The sequence below is a fragment of the Chinchilla lanigera genome, unplaced genomic scaffold (genome assembly GCF_000276665.1).
Source record: "Chinchilla lanigera isolate Chin_1 unplaced genomic scaffold, ChiLan1.0 scaffold00111, whole genome shotgun sequence".
Classification (NCBI taxonomy): Eukaryota; Metazoa; Chordata; class Mammalia; order Rodentia; family Chinchillidae; genus Chinchilla; species Chinchilla lanigera.
This window is the reverse complement of record NW_004955512.1, coordinates 3,695,595-3,708,315: the sequence shown is the minus strand read 5'-3', so window position 1 is coordinate 3,708,315 and position 12,721 is coordinate 3,695,595. Positions and strand designations below refer to the sequence as shown.

General features: G+C 41.0%; 1 long non-coding RNA gene across 1 annotated transcript in view; it reads left to right on the top strand.

Annotated features, from left to right (window-relative positions):
* The window catches only part of LOC106147024, an 83,201-nt gene extending 75,651 nt beyond the window's left edge, over positions 1-7,550 (top strand). The window contains exon 5 of the long non-coding RNA XR_001231721.1: positions 7,146-7,550. This is a non-coding gene — a long non-coding RNA (uncharacterized LOC106147024). The remainder of the gene's footprint in view (positions 1-7,145) is intronic.
* The last annotated feature ends 5,171 nt before the right edge of the window (positions 7,551-12,721 follow it).

Sequence of the window (12,721 nt, the reverse complement as noted above, 5' to 3'; positions counted from 1 at the left end):
GGGGCCCATGGGCTCCTCCAGAAGCTCCTGCTGGGATTGCAGTCAGATGTGGACCTTTCTCACCACAGCCCCTCTCTGTCAACATATTTGCTCACAGCACCTCTTGCCATGTGAAATGATCTTCACTGACTCACTTGCTTGCTACCTACCCCCCCACTAGAGTATAAACTCTGTGACAACAGGTCCTGATTCACTCACAGCTATAGTCTCAATGCCCACAAGAGGTGTTTGGCATATTGTAGGGACTGAGATGGCTTTTGTTTTATCAAGTAGTGGACTTAAGCAAGGGGTCTGAATTGCACTCCCTAAGGAGAGTGGTCTTTGAACCTCAGAATGTCATACAATATCATTAGACATAGTCCAACAGTGAGAAAAAAAGTAAATGCAGTCCTCCCTGTATAACTAAATGTTTTGTGTCTGTGAAATCAACTAACTATGCCTTAACAATATTTGAAAAACCATTGTATCTTCACTGAACATGTCCAGAATTTTTTCTGACCATTATTTCCTAAACAATGTAGTATAACAACTATTTATGTAGCATTTACACTGTATTGTGTATTAAAAGTAATCTAGAGAAAATTTAAAGTACGGGATGATATATGTAGGTTATAACCAAATACTATACTATTTTATATAAGAGACTTGAACATCCACAGATTCTGGTATTCACAGGAGTCCTGCAAATAATTCCTCAAAAATACTGAGGGATGTTTGTACTTTTTAATGTTAGAACAGATTGCAAACAGAACAATCTGGAAGCTAGTGTGATTTTTGAACCCATGATGATGCTAGAACTGAATTCCACCCCAATAGAAAGTCTGCCAACCCAAAGAGGCAAAGACAGAATCACAGTTTGTTCTTTCTGTTATCAATGAATCAACCAATAACAAATGCTGACAGAGCTGTGGTGAAAAAGGAACTCTGTTTCACTGTTTGTGGAGTATAGACTAGTGCAATTACTGCGGAAATCAGTGTGGACATTCCTCAGAAAACCAAGGCTAGAGGTTCCATTTGATTCAGCTATTCCCCTTCTGGATATTTTCTCAGAAGATTTAAAAACATTATACCACAGAGATATATGTGTACCCATGTTTATAGCAGCATAGTTTGTAATAGCTAAATCTTGGAAACAACTCAAGTGCCTATTAATCGATGGTTGGATAAAAAGGACATGTCTTTTTATATAATGGACTACTACTCAGCCATAATGAAGGGTAAATTGAAATATTTATAGCTAAATGAATGGATAGAGCTTGAGACCATACTCTTAAGTAAAACAAGTTGGACACACATGTTTAAATCATATTGTTTCTCTGCCGTGAGAAACTCAAAGTGTAAATAAGACCCAAAATGTATAATAGATATTGTGAAATAGGAAGTAATTGTACAAAGGGAAAGGGGAATAGGTGAGTGGGATGGAAGGGAAAAGAAATAATGAGAAAAAAGAGACTTTGTCCTTTATTTTTTTTCCAAGGTTTTGATCCTATATCATGACTTGTGTGTGAGTCCCTTTTAAGGGGGGATTACTATGAAGTTATTGATAAAACTGTGATGGTGTGGATGGAAGATCCCATTCTATTTTATTATTTCTGTCCTGGGCAGAAAGAATATTAGTGTTAATGTTTATTTCTCTCACCTAAAGCTGGGGCACCTCACTCTAAATGAAGAGAACATAAGAAAATTCAAAATAGGCATGGAACCCTTTGCTTTTGCTTAGACTTTCAGCAGATATTGTTCATTTGCTTGAGTCATTACTTGATAGCACTTAGAAAAGAAGATTCTTTTCAGTGATCTTGGGTCATCCCTGTCTTGGTTACTTTTCTCTCATGGCTGAGACAAAATAACTGACGCCCAATATTAAGGAAGGAAAGCTTCATTTAGCTCACAGTTTGTGGAGGTTTCAGTCCATACTTGGCTGGCTCCAAGGCAGAGTAGCACATGGCACAGGGCAACCATTCATGGTGATGGAAAACAGCAAAGGCACAAGAACAAAGGGGGAGAAGCAGAAAGCAAGTGTCTTTCCCTCCCTTATATTGTATGCAAACTACCCACCCCAGGGTGCGTGCAGCACTCACACCTGTAATCCTAGCATTGGACTATGGATTAATCATGAACTCTGGAAGTCCACTCCGTGACTGTATGAGGCTTTGGTGGGACAGCCAGACTCAAACCATAACATTCCCTCTCCCCAAAGGTTCAGTGAAATAAAAAAAGTGATTTTTGTCCTTCATGGGGCCTTGGGGGTTAGCAGGCCTTCTCTTTCTACTCCTTCCTTTTCACAGGCACTATTTGGTGTAATGATTTGAGGCCTGGGCAGATGAAGTGACTCTAAAACAGCTGGGTTGGTATGTGAGTCTTTCACCAGGGAAATTGCTGGAAAGCAACTCTATTTTCTAGCATTTGACTTAGTTTGGATGAGGTGAGCCTCACCTAAGCCTGATCCAGGAAAAACACAGATCTGAATGCGGGCCAGATGTAGTGCACTAGAAATAGTGCAGCACCAAAGGAGGATGTAGCTTCACCTCAACTTTGATACAAGCTTGCTTCTGGAAGGGGATCACCTTTTTAGGTGATAATCCTTTCAGAGGCAAATTCTGGTTCTAGTTGTGAGCTCTAGTTGTATCTATAAAGGTAACAGACACTTGCACACAACTCCAGGGAGCACTCTTCCAACTGAAATTGACCCAAATGGCACCCCTAGAAAGAATGTGATCAGGTGATGACACATCTGGGTTTTTGTTATTGGTAGCATGATTATTGATAGTTTTCACTCTCTTTTATGCTCAGATATTCATGTACTTATTTATTTATTCATTTGTTTTGATGCTGGGGATTGCATCCAGGACTCTGTGCATGCAAAGCATACACTGAACTCCTGAGTGATATCCTCTCATCCCTACCATAATTATCAGTGACTTCTTTTTCTTTCTCGGAAGTACTTCTGTTTGGACAGTAAGGTATACTGTCATTTCACTGGTAATATATATTTGGCTGTTTCCCAGGAGCTTCTAGCTGGACCTCTCTTTTGAAATGTCTACTGATGTGCTATCCAATAGAACTTTCTTCAGTGACACACATGCTCTGTATCTGTGCTGTCTTATTTTACTAGCTCCACGTGGCTATTAAGCACTTTGAAATGTGGCTTGCATTTGCTCTTTAAAAAATACGGCTTGTGCTGCTATTTAAAAATGTCTTAAAAATGTGATTGTGATAACTGAGAAACAGAATTTTAGATTTTATTTTATTTTTACTCATTTCACATTAAATGTTTATAACTACATGGTCCCAATGGCTACCAATGGACAAATGTACTCAAGTCTCTTTTTTGAAGGAGACTTCTCTCTTATAAAATCTGGCAGCTCAGTGGATCTTCTTCTCAGAAGTACTTCTGTTTGGACAGTAAGGTATACTATCATTTCATTGGTAATACATACTTGGCTCCACAGAGACAAGCATACAGAGAGAAGCATGCAGACCCTGTCCCATTTAGAACTGTAGCTTTGCTGATCAGCATTAGAATAAAGCAGGAAATTATCATTGCTCTGGATATAATTTTAACTTCCAAATAGTGCACTCTGTTTAATTTCACAAGTAGGCTGGATTTCTTGGATTAAGGTGGTAATAATGGTGTGATGAGTCAGAAATTATTCTGACTTGTATTGGAAGGCATTTTTCTTTTATGATTATCCTGGGCTTGTCTGACTTGTGGGAAGCCACCATGACACAAGCAAATATCGAAGCTGGGGCCCAGAGTTATTGTGTAGTATGGAGAATTTTCTAGGGTTCGCATTCTGTCTGGTGATTAATGCTTTTTAGTTTTTCGTAAATGCCATCAACTCTTAGACCGTGACCATGAATCCACATAAGCTAGGTTGCTTGCTCTTTCTTTGCTTCTTCTTTTTTTTTTTTTTTAAATAATCTTTCCTGCTTTCTTACGTTCAGGATGGTAACAATGTGCTTGAATTTTATGATGCTTTCCTGGTATTAGAGCAAAACACACAATGCAGAGAGATTTCAATTTTTTCTTTCCAGTCTCCTGCTGAAATAAAGAAAAGTTCAGGTTTGAACCCATACATTACATGTCACAAAATAATTAAAGAGAAGCATTGGTAACTTGAAGAAAAAAATGTCTCTTTCCTCCTTTGGTTTTAACTTTGTCTGTAGTGTTCATAAGAGGGGGAATTTAGAAAGAGGAGGCAATTTACCCCATTTCCATCTGGCAAAAATGTCAACTGATTTTACTGCGGCAGAAAGTGCCCCCCGCCAGCCAGCATACTTCAGTTTCTTAGTTGCCCATGCAGTATTTCCTATTGCACTCCTGTTTGCTTCTGTCTCCTAGAAACAGCTGGTCACTGTGATGCATAGTTGGTCACTATGATGCATATTGTAAGAACCAATCCCTAATTATCAAACTATTCTGCTTCAGTACTTCCTGCTTGCTTATCCCATATAAGTCCTAGACCACCAGAGATCAGGGCCTGACATTTTGAGGAACAACTGATTCCTAGTCAGTGAATCAATTTTACATCATCTAATGTAAAATAAATGTGCCTCCAAATCCTAGTTGTCATTTTGGTGTTTCTGCTTGCCATTGTATTTGGTGCATTGGCCGGGAAAACTGACCATTCTGACCTCTTTGGTCACTAGTCATGGCCCTCATGGATGGAGCAGGGACCTCTCTAGGTCCTGATTGGAAGGCATGCCCTCAAGATTTGTCAAATTCCCTCAGAGGTCTGGAGGAGGACTTTGGCTCCCCTGGTTGAGCGGCTCACATTAGACCCCAAAGGGAAGAGAATACAATCAGTCTGTCTGTCCCTCTGTCAGCAAGCCTGCCTGATTCTGTTAAGACCCCTGGGGGCACCCCAGTTAGTCTATCTGTCAGTCTTGCTCAGTTGAACCAGAAGGAGAGTCTGATCAACTTGCTTTAGTCAGGACCACCCTCAAGGGAAGAGGGTTGGAATGTTTAACCTCTGAGTTCCTGCTGAATGAATGTGAGAGTGAGTGGAATGGACAGCAGAAGCAACAGGCTGCTCTGTCTGTGCACCAAGGCTGGGAAGCACTGGTCATGGCAGTTGACTGGGCCCTCACCTATGGTTCTGTGGTGCTTGATGTATGGCATAACAGAAGCCTTGCACCCTCCTTAGCTAAGTTGCACCTAAGTCCCCATGAGGGGCATGGCCAGGTAGGCATTTGAATGGTCTCTCTCTGAGGAGCACCCATGCTTTATCTGTTGTGCCATTGTTCAAGGCTACACAACACATATGTAGGAAGTCAGAGATGGGAATTAATTAATCAAATCCCATAGTCTCTGACTGCAGGAAAAGGGATTTTATGGAGTTAAATGAAACCAAACCATCCCCTGTGTCTCAAAGAAAAAAAGGAAAAAGAGGCCCATTCTTCCTGGTAATTCTGCCTTGGCAACCTTGTCAGCTGTTGTACTTGCTGCCACCACTAATAGCTTCACTCCCAGCTCCCGACTCATCTACTTCCAGCCAATTGAACTGGTTCCAGTCAGCCATTGCCTGCATTTTGCCATAGGGTCTCTACTCCCAAGCCTTCTGCTTCACAGCTATGCCTATCCTGGTCAGGTGGCATCATTTAATGCCCACCTGAGATGATTGACTGAGGAAAAATTGGACTGTCAGCCCTGATGAATGAGTTTCTATGATCTTTCCCAAAAGTGTCCTTGCTTAGAAATAATCCAGTTGAGTGCTTCTCAAAGACATCAAACGGGGGGCAAAAAGACCAACATTATGTCAGAAGTTACGAGATGATAACACTTTCATTAGTCTGACAGGCTCAGAGCAGGCCAGACCAGGCTCTCTTCTTCAGCTGGGCCACTGGGAGCCCATAGTACTGTCATTAGAGCAACTAGGACTCTTGCCTCTCATCCCTTCTGCCAGGTACAGACTTGCAGCCTGGGAGGACATCTCTTGTGTAACCCCATCCCCATTCCACTGCTGGGAAGAGACCTGCTCTTCAAGTTAGAAGTGGCCATCTCCTTTGCACCAAACCAGTCAGTCTCCTCTTTTAACCCTGCACTTTCAACTTTTACTGCTCCCCAAGAGGAAAAAGATATCTGCATCAGCCTGAGACAGATAACCATAATCCTGAAATTCTGAAAATTCTCCTCCCAGAGGTATGAGAGGGTCTAACCATTAACCATGTTCCAGGCACACTTCAGCTGCCTAAAACAGTTCAAGATCCTGATGGACTGTTAACCTATGCTGTAAAGTGAATTAAACCAATGTTATTTATTCTCTTTTCAGCATGAAAAAGATGTATCTGTCTGCTACTAAGGTGATTATATGCAGTATTTTGGTGGTGATGTCACTCTGAAGTATTGTCTTTTCTGTACTTTGAAATATGTCATTGCCTTTCTTTCAGAGACATAAACAAAGCTTGTGTACACATTTACACACACACACACACACACACACACGTTTTATTAGTTAGCCCCCCCAATACACCAAAAGGATATATAGACATTAAAATACTATCCACACAATTCAGGAACCTTCACTGTAGCCTTCTATTAATATTTACTACCAATGAGCCCCTCATGCTTCCTGTAAGACTACTCTGGCCTCTAGTCAAAATCCTTTGCAATCTCACTCTAATTTCAACACTATTCAATTTCCTAACCATGGAAAATGCTAAATTTCCCCTCCATCCCCTCCAAGATTGCCATGAATACACATTTTATTCTAACTACCTCTGACCCCAAGGACCCCCCGGTATCTATGAGGATTCAGTGATATTTGTGAGAGAGATTGAACCTAGGCTTATCTCTTGTAAGAGTGAAGTTCAGGTCATTTGGTTTTCTGCTCTATTTAAGTACTTATTCCCTTGGATCAAAGCATGGATTTGACCTCTCAGAGATTTAAGTTTCTACCCTGAAACACAGCTTTTGAATCAGAAACACCACTGCTGAATTTGTCAAAAGTCAATCCTGTTGCTGTGCTTCTGTCAGGTTTGATACTGCCCATTCTAGCTCACATCTGTGTTTCCATTACTTTACATATTAGGCAGTTTTTTGTCACTACAGCTAATACTTGAAAGAATTAATTTATAAAAGAAGTTTATTTGGGCTCACAATTTTGGAGGTTCAATGTATGATTGCTTGGTTCTGTTTCTCTCAGGCCTGTGAAGAGGAAGCACAGCATGAAGGAAATTTATGTGGGACAAAACTCATAAAGAGGAAGAGCGAGGGATGAGGACCCATAATCCTATTCAAAGTCATGGCTCCAATGACCTAAATACCTAAAGACACTTCATTAAGGCATCACCTTCCACGAGCACCAAGCTGGAGGTCAAGCAGTTACATGGACCTTTGGGGGACACTTGAGATCAAAGATGGAGCACTTGACATCCAGAGTAATATCTGAAATGAGACCATAGATTTGCTCTTCTAATTCTTTATTCAGTACTGGCTCCTGGCCCTGTATCAGTGGTAGGGGAGGAGGAGAATCAGAAAAGGCATATGCCTGACCCTTAAAGTCCTTCTTGTAGTGGAAAAGAAATTATTAAAAATAAAGATAATTCCTTCAAAAGAGACCATCTGATTGCTTTCATCTCTTTTCTGGGTTGTTTTATTTCTTTTGAGCAAGGACAAGCTATGGTGGTATTCAAGCTCCATAAACATCAAAGAACAGAAGGAAAAGAAACAGCCAGAATGAGAGAAACAGTATAAGGCAGAGGGCCTGGATAGAAGCTTCCATGTGGTGTAAGCTAAACTTCATGGACACTCAGAGGTCAAATTCAACATTCCCATAGTTTATGACAATATTCTCTTATTTGCTGGTGTCCTTAATTCCAATCTTGTCTTTGTCCTTTGAATACCATATATGAGATTACAGTCATTCTGCTTTTAATTCTTGCAGTGGCTTCCAAGGCCTGAGGTCAGAACACCCTATTCTTGTCACAGTTGGACAGCCTTCTATTGTGCTCGTTCTCCAGACTATTTTGTGTTTTTTCCTTGCTCACTATTCTCTAGTCACGTTAACTTGCTTCAATTTTATTGCATTTGCCAAATTCTTTCCTGCCAGCAAATTGTTGGTCATGTTGTTTTTCTTGCTTGGAAAGCTCTTTATCCATTTGACTCCCACTAACTCTTTAGGTCTTAGCTTAATGTCACTGTCTTGGAAAAGCCTTTCCTTTTATCTATTTCACAACATTTTGTTCTTTTCATGGTACTTATCATAATTAATAACTATATGCTCCCTGGGGTGTGTGGTTAATATCTCTTCATCACTAGATAGTGAGGTTTGTAAAAGAAGAAAGAGATTTGTTTGGCTTACCACTGAACTTCCAGTGACTGGCATGGAGTTGGTACACCCCTACTTTGTGAGTGGTAGCTTGGGATCAAGATCAAGATGACAGGGGCTGGGGATTTAGCTCAGCAGGCAAAAGCGCCTGCCTAGCAAGCGCAAGGTCGTGAGTTCGGTTCCCGGTACCGGAGAAAAACCAAAAAAAAAAAAAAAAAAAAAGATGACAAGCTTGGGTTCAGATCACATATAGCACCTAGCCAAGTAAGAAAATAAAACCAGACAAGTTGTGGAACAACTGTTTCAGAAGCACATTTGTATATCAAAGACCCAGAAGATAGGGAAAGAGTAGGAGGTCTGCATATGCTACAAATAGAGGAAGAATCCAGACAAAAATACCTGGGAAAGTTCATAGTGCCAGACAGAGTTTGAACCTTAGCAAAATAGTAGGTAGCAAAAACAGCACCAGCAACAAGACCACAAGACAGAAGCAATGTCCCATCTCTGTAAGCATTTGGATCTCACTGCAATGATTCAACTTAAAAGGCTTCACTACAGGTTTCCTATAACAGCTACCAGCCCTGCAGTCCCCTTTGCCTTACTGACTACTTGAATATCTACATTTGATTCTGCAGCCTAGCTGCAAACACTCAGTCCGCACATTCCTTCATCTCAGCCAGAGCACGCTTTGCAAATGGTGTACTGTAATGGTGTACCATATTGTTCATGATGACAGTTCTCTGCTGTTCCCAAAGACATTAAGATCAGGTGATAGAACATTCTCATCCATTTTATATGATGAGTATTGGATTAAAAGACCCTGAGGCTGAAAAGCCCATGGAAGTAACAAAGGGGAAAAAATAATTCAAGGTTGCTTTCACAAAATGGATTTTGCTTTATAAGAGTTGCTCATCCTGATAAGAGGAGGCACAAAGTCACGTGTGGGATTATGCTTACTGGATATGCAACAAAGGCTGTGTAAATAGCCTGTTGTAGACCATTTTCAAATAATTTTCCTTTACTAGGTAAATTTATCAACTTTGAATGAATGGATTATTGTTACTATTGTTGATTAAACTTTTCTCCTGAAGGATTTTTCTCATGTTGAAAAAGATGCAAAAACTAAGACAAAGTCAGCCCAGTTTCCTCTTCCAATCCTCTCTTCCTAATTTAGTATGTATCTCAAGTTTATTGGAGAGGTAGGAAGCTTTTCTTTTCCTAACGTCTCTGTGCCTGGGTAAAGTGTATCCCCCATCCTGTGGCTCTACTTTTCCACAATTTGGACACATTCTGGGGAAGAAATGGCTACTGTAAAAAAAAAAAATCCATAAGTCATGAAATAGAATTGACTTCCTCAATGTAATAGTCAGTTTCCCATTACTGTGACAAAGTATAGAAGATAAATGGACTTCAAGGAGGAATGTTTTATTTTGGCTCACAGTTCATAGGTTTCAGTTCATGATCACTGGAGTCTTGTTTTAGAGCCTCTGGGGAGTTAGAACATCATGAAGGGGAGCATGTAGGGGAGCAAAACTGCTGGGAAGCAAAAAGAGAGACTTAGGGGGTCCCAGGACCCCTCCAAAGGCACACCTTTAGTGATCTAACTACCTAAAGATTCTAGAATCTTTACCCCCTAAAGATTCTAGAATCTCCCAGTAGTGTCACAGGTTGGCCGTCAAGCTTTTAGCACATGAGTCTTTTGGGGACATTTAAGATCTAAACCACAACACCCAGGAACAAGTTTTTGTGAGATCTCTTCCATGGAAAAACCCTAGAGGGAAAAAACAGCTATTAAACTTTGGTCCTAAGTGAATTGTAAGGGCTGGACAGAGGTCAGGAAACAGTCAGGGTGACTCAGCTGAGTTGCATATGCCATCCGTAGTATAAAAAATGCTGTGGAGCTGATCCTAAGTGCTTCCCATTGAAGCTTGGCTTAACAGGGTCATGTAACTCACCAGGAGAGCACCCAAGGCTTACAGTGAGTGGCACCCCACAAAAGCAGGACTGACCGAAGTGGGTGATGGGGAGGGTACATATTTGAAAAGAAAGATAAAGGTGATTCAATGCAAGGTAGTGATGCCTCTCTGAATTATAGTTGATGAGGCACTGGGAGGAGGATGACAGAAACTATTCCACTGCATGCTAAACCCCAAAGGAAGGAAGATACCCAGCAAGCACTTCTGGAAACAGTGCATGGTATTTGCTTACTGCAGGCTCATGAGTGTGTCCGTCAGCTTTCCTGTATAATACCCAAAACCCACAACTTAAGGGGAGAGGTTTAATTTGCTTAGTTTCACTCCATGCTTGCTGTCTGCAAGGCAGAGGGTATGGTAGTTTGTGGCAGATGGGAAGCAGAGCAGGGAAAGAGAGCCAGAGAGGAAGGGGCCAGGGGCCATCCACGGATCCTTAAGGCCACACCCGTGTGACATGCCCAGGCACACCTGGAAGTGAGCGCCAGCAATCCATGGGGGACCTTAAGCCCACTCAAGCTGAAACTCTACTCTAACCATCCTATCCGGCTATTACGCTGTACAGTTGTAGAATGCTTCTTAAGGAAAAGCTTCCTGAGGAAATGGATACCTTCTTATTTTATAGTTTAACATGTGGCTTTTCTGCTGCTTCTGCAAACAGCCCAGTGTTAGGGATAAAGCAGTCAGTTCTAACAATGGAGCTTACCAGGGTAAAAGGACACAGGGAGGGAGGAACCAAGAAAATAAGCAGAAGCCCATTTAAAGTTTTTTTTATTGAAAGGCAGACAAATCTTTCTCCTGCCTCTTACAGAAAGAACTCCCTCAGACACTTTTCCTTTGCCTGAGAGTGATCCCTTCCCTATAACTTGCCAGGAGACTTCAAAGGGAATTTTCAGCATTTGCTCACCCCAGCATAATTTTTTATTTTTTAAAAAACTGCCTAGAAAATGATAACTGAGCACACAGAACAAGGAGTGGTTGGATTGTTCTCAACAGTTCAGAAAGCTCAGTCTAGATTCTTTGAGTTGAGGCAGAAGGTTCATAAACCACTGCTTTGTTAGACTCTAAAGGGGAGAGATTTCTTAACCAAGAAGTCTTCATGAAAAACATTGTTTCTGTAACTGCCTGGCATCAAATTGGGAATAGCCAGCAAGAATTCTACTGGTGGTGTCTCATTGTCTGGAGATTAGGAAGAGAGAAAGAGATCCCTCTCACCCTTACCATCTCTGTCATGCAAGGGAGGGGCTGGATTCTAGTGCACTTTCTCCACCTCAGTCATTGTTCATCGGAGCAGATGGTATGAGTTGTAGTTGAGGCTGCTTTTGTGGTTAAAAAACCCTAGGTCCCCAGGAAGCACTGGTATTTTACATTTTTTTTTTTTTTTTTAAAAATCAGGGCTACCCGCCAGGTGGCCAAAGATAGAGATGAGAGGCTCAGAGGAGTTGCAGCCTTCCAAAGATCTTGCTTATGTGCTTAGAAAATGATAGAGCATCATGTGTTTTGTTTTGTAATGGCAATTATTCATGACGAAATAGTCCCACTAGGATATTCTTAGAACAAGTTAAAATAAAATCCTTAGGAGACCATAGTCATAGGCATTTTTCAATCATGAGGAGGTTACTGAAGCCAACTGTTTTCAAATCTTATTTAAAGAAATTTGAAGAAATAACCTTTAGCAAACTTGGAGCTGAGAGAATCCAAAAGTAAGGAACAGGGGTGGTGATGGGGGATATCAGCTGAGAATGAAGGTAGATATGAAACAAGAACTCCCCAGCTATTAAGAAAATCTCTTAACCTCATTCCTTCTGGAGTTCTAACATCCATCCCTATCTGGGGGATGCGTTAGTGAAGAAGGACTGAATTCCAACAGTTAGAGATGTCTGGGGTGTCTGCGCATGCTACCTATGGGGCATCTGTTAGTATTTGCATCAATGGCAGATTGACACAAGATGGCCAAGGCCTTCCAAATGGTAGAGGGCAGGGCTGAGCTTACCCTGGGGCTCCTGGTACCTTCACTGTTGCAAGGTATGTGCTCAAATGATATTGGCTGGCTCAAAATATGAGGAGAGAAGGGGAAGGGAAAGAGAAAGGGAGGGAGGCTGGGAAACAGAGAGACAGAGAGAGAGAGAAACAGAGAGAGAGAGAAACCAAGTATATACATTGAAACTCATTTGACTTAATGACTTGATTTTTTGTGTTATAATTTCAAGGGATCAGAGAAGTGGGCAGAAACTTTAAAATATTTTAAAAATCCAATTCAACCACCATTAATATTTTTAATTTATCCAGTAAAAGAATCTTTAAAATTTAATCTTTGAAAAACCTAGGGTTTTGTTTACTGTCTTCTTTCATTTATGCGCTTGTGTGAAGCCAGCTACCTTCATCTGGATGGCTCTCAGATTTGGGAGAGAAAGACAGCAGATTCTTTTTTTTTTTTTTTTTTTTTTTTTTTTTTTCTCCGGTACCGGGAACCGAACTCAC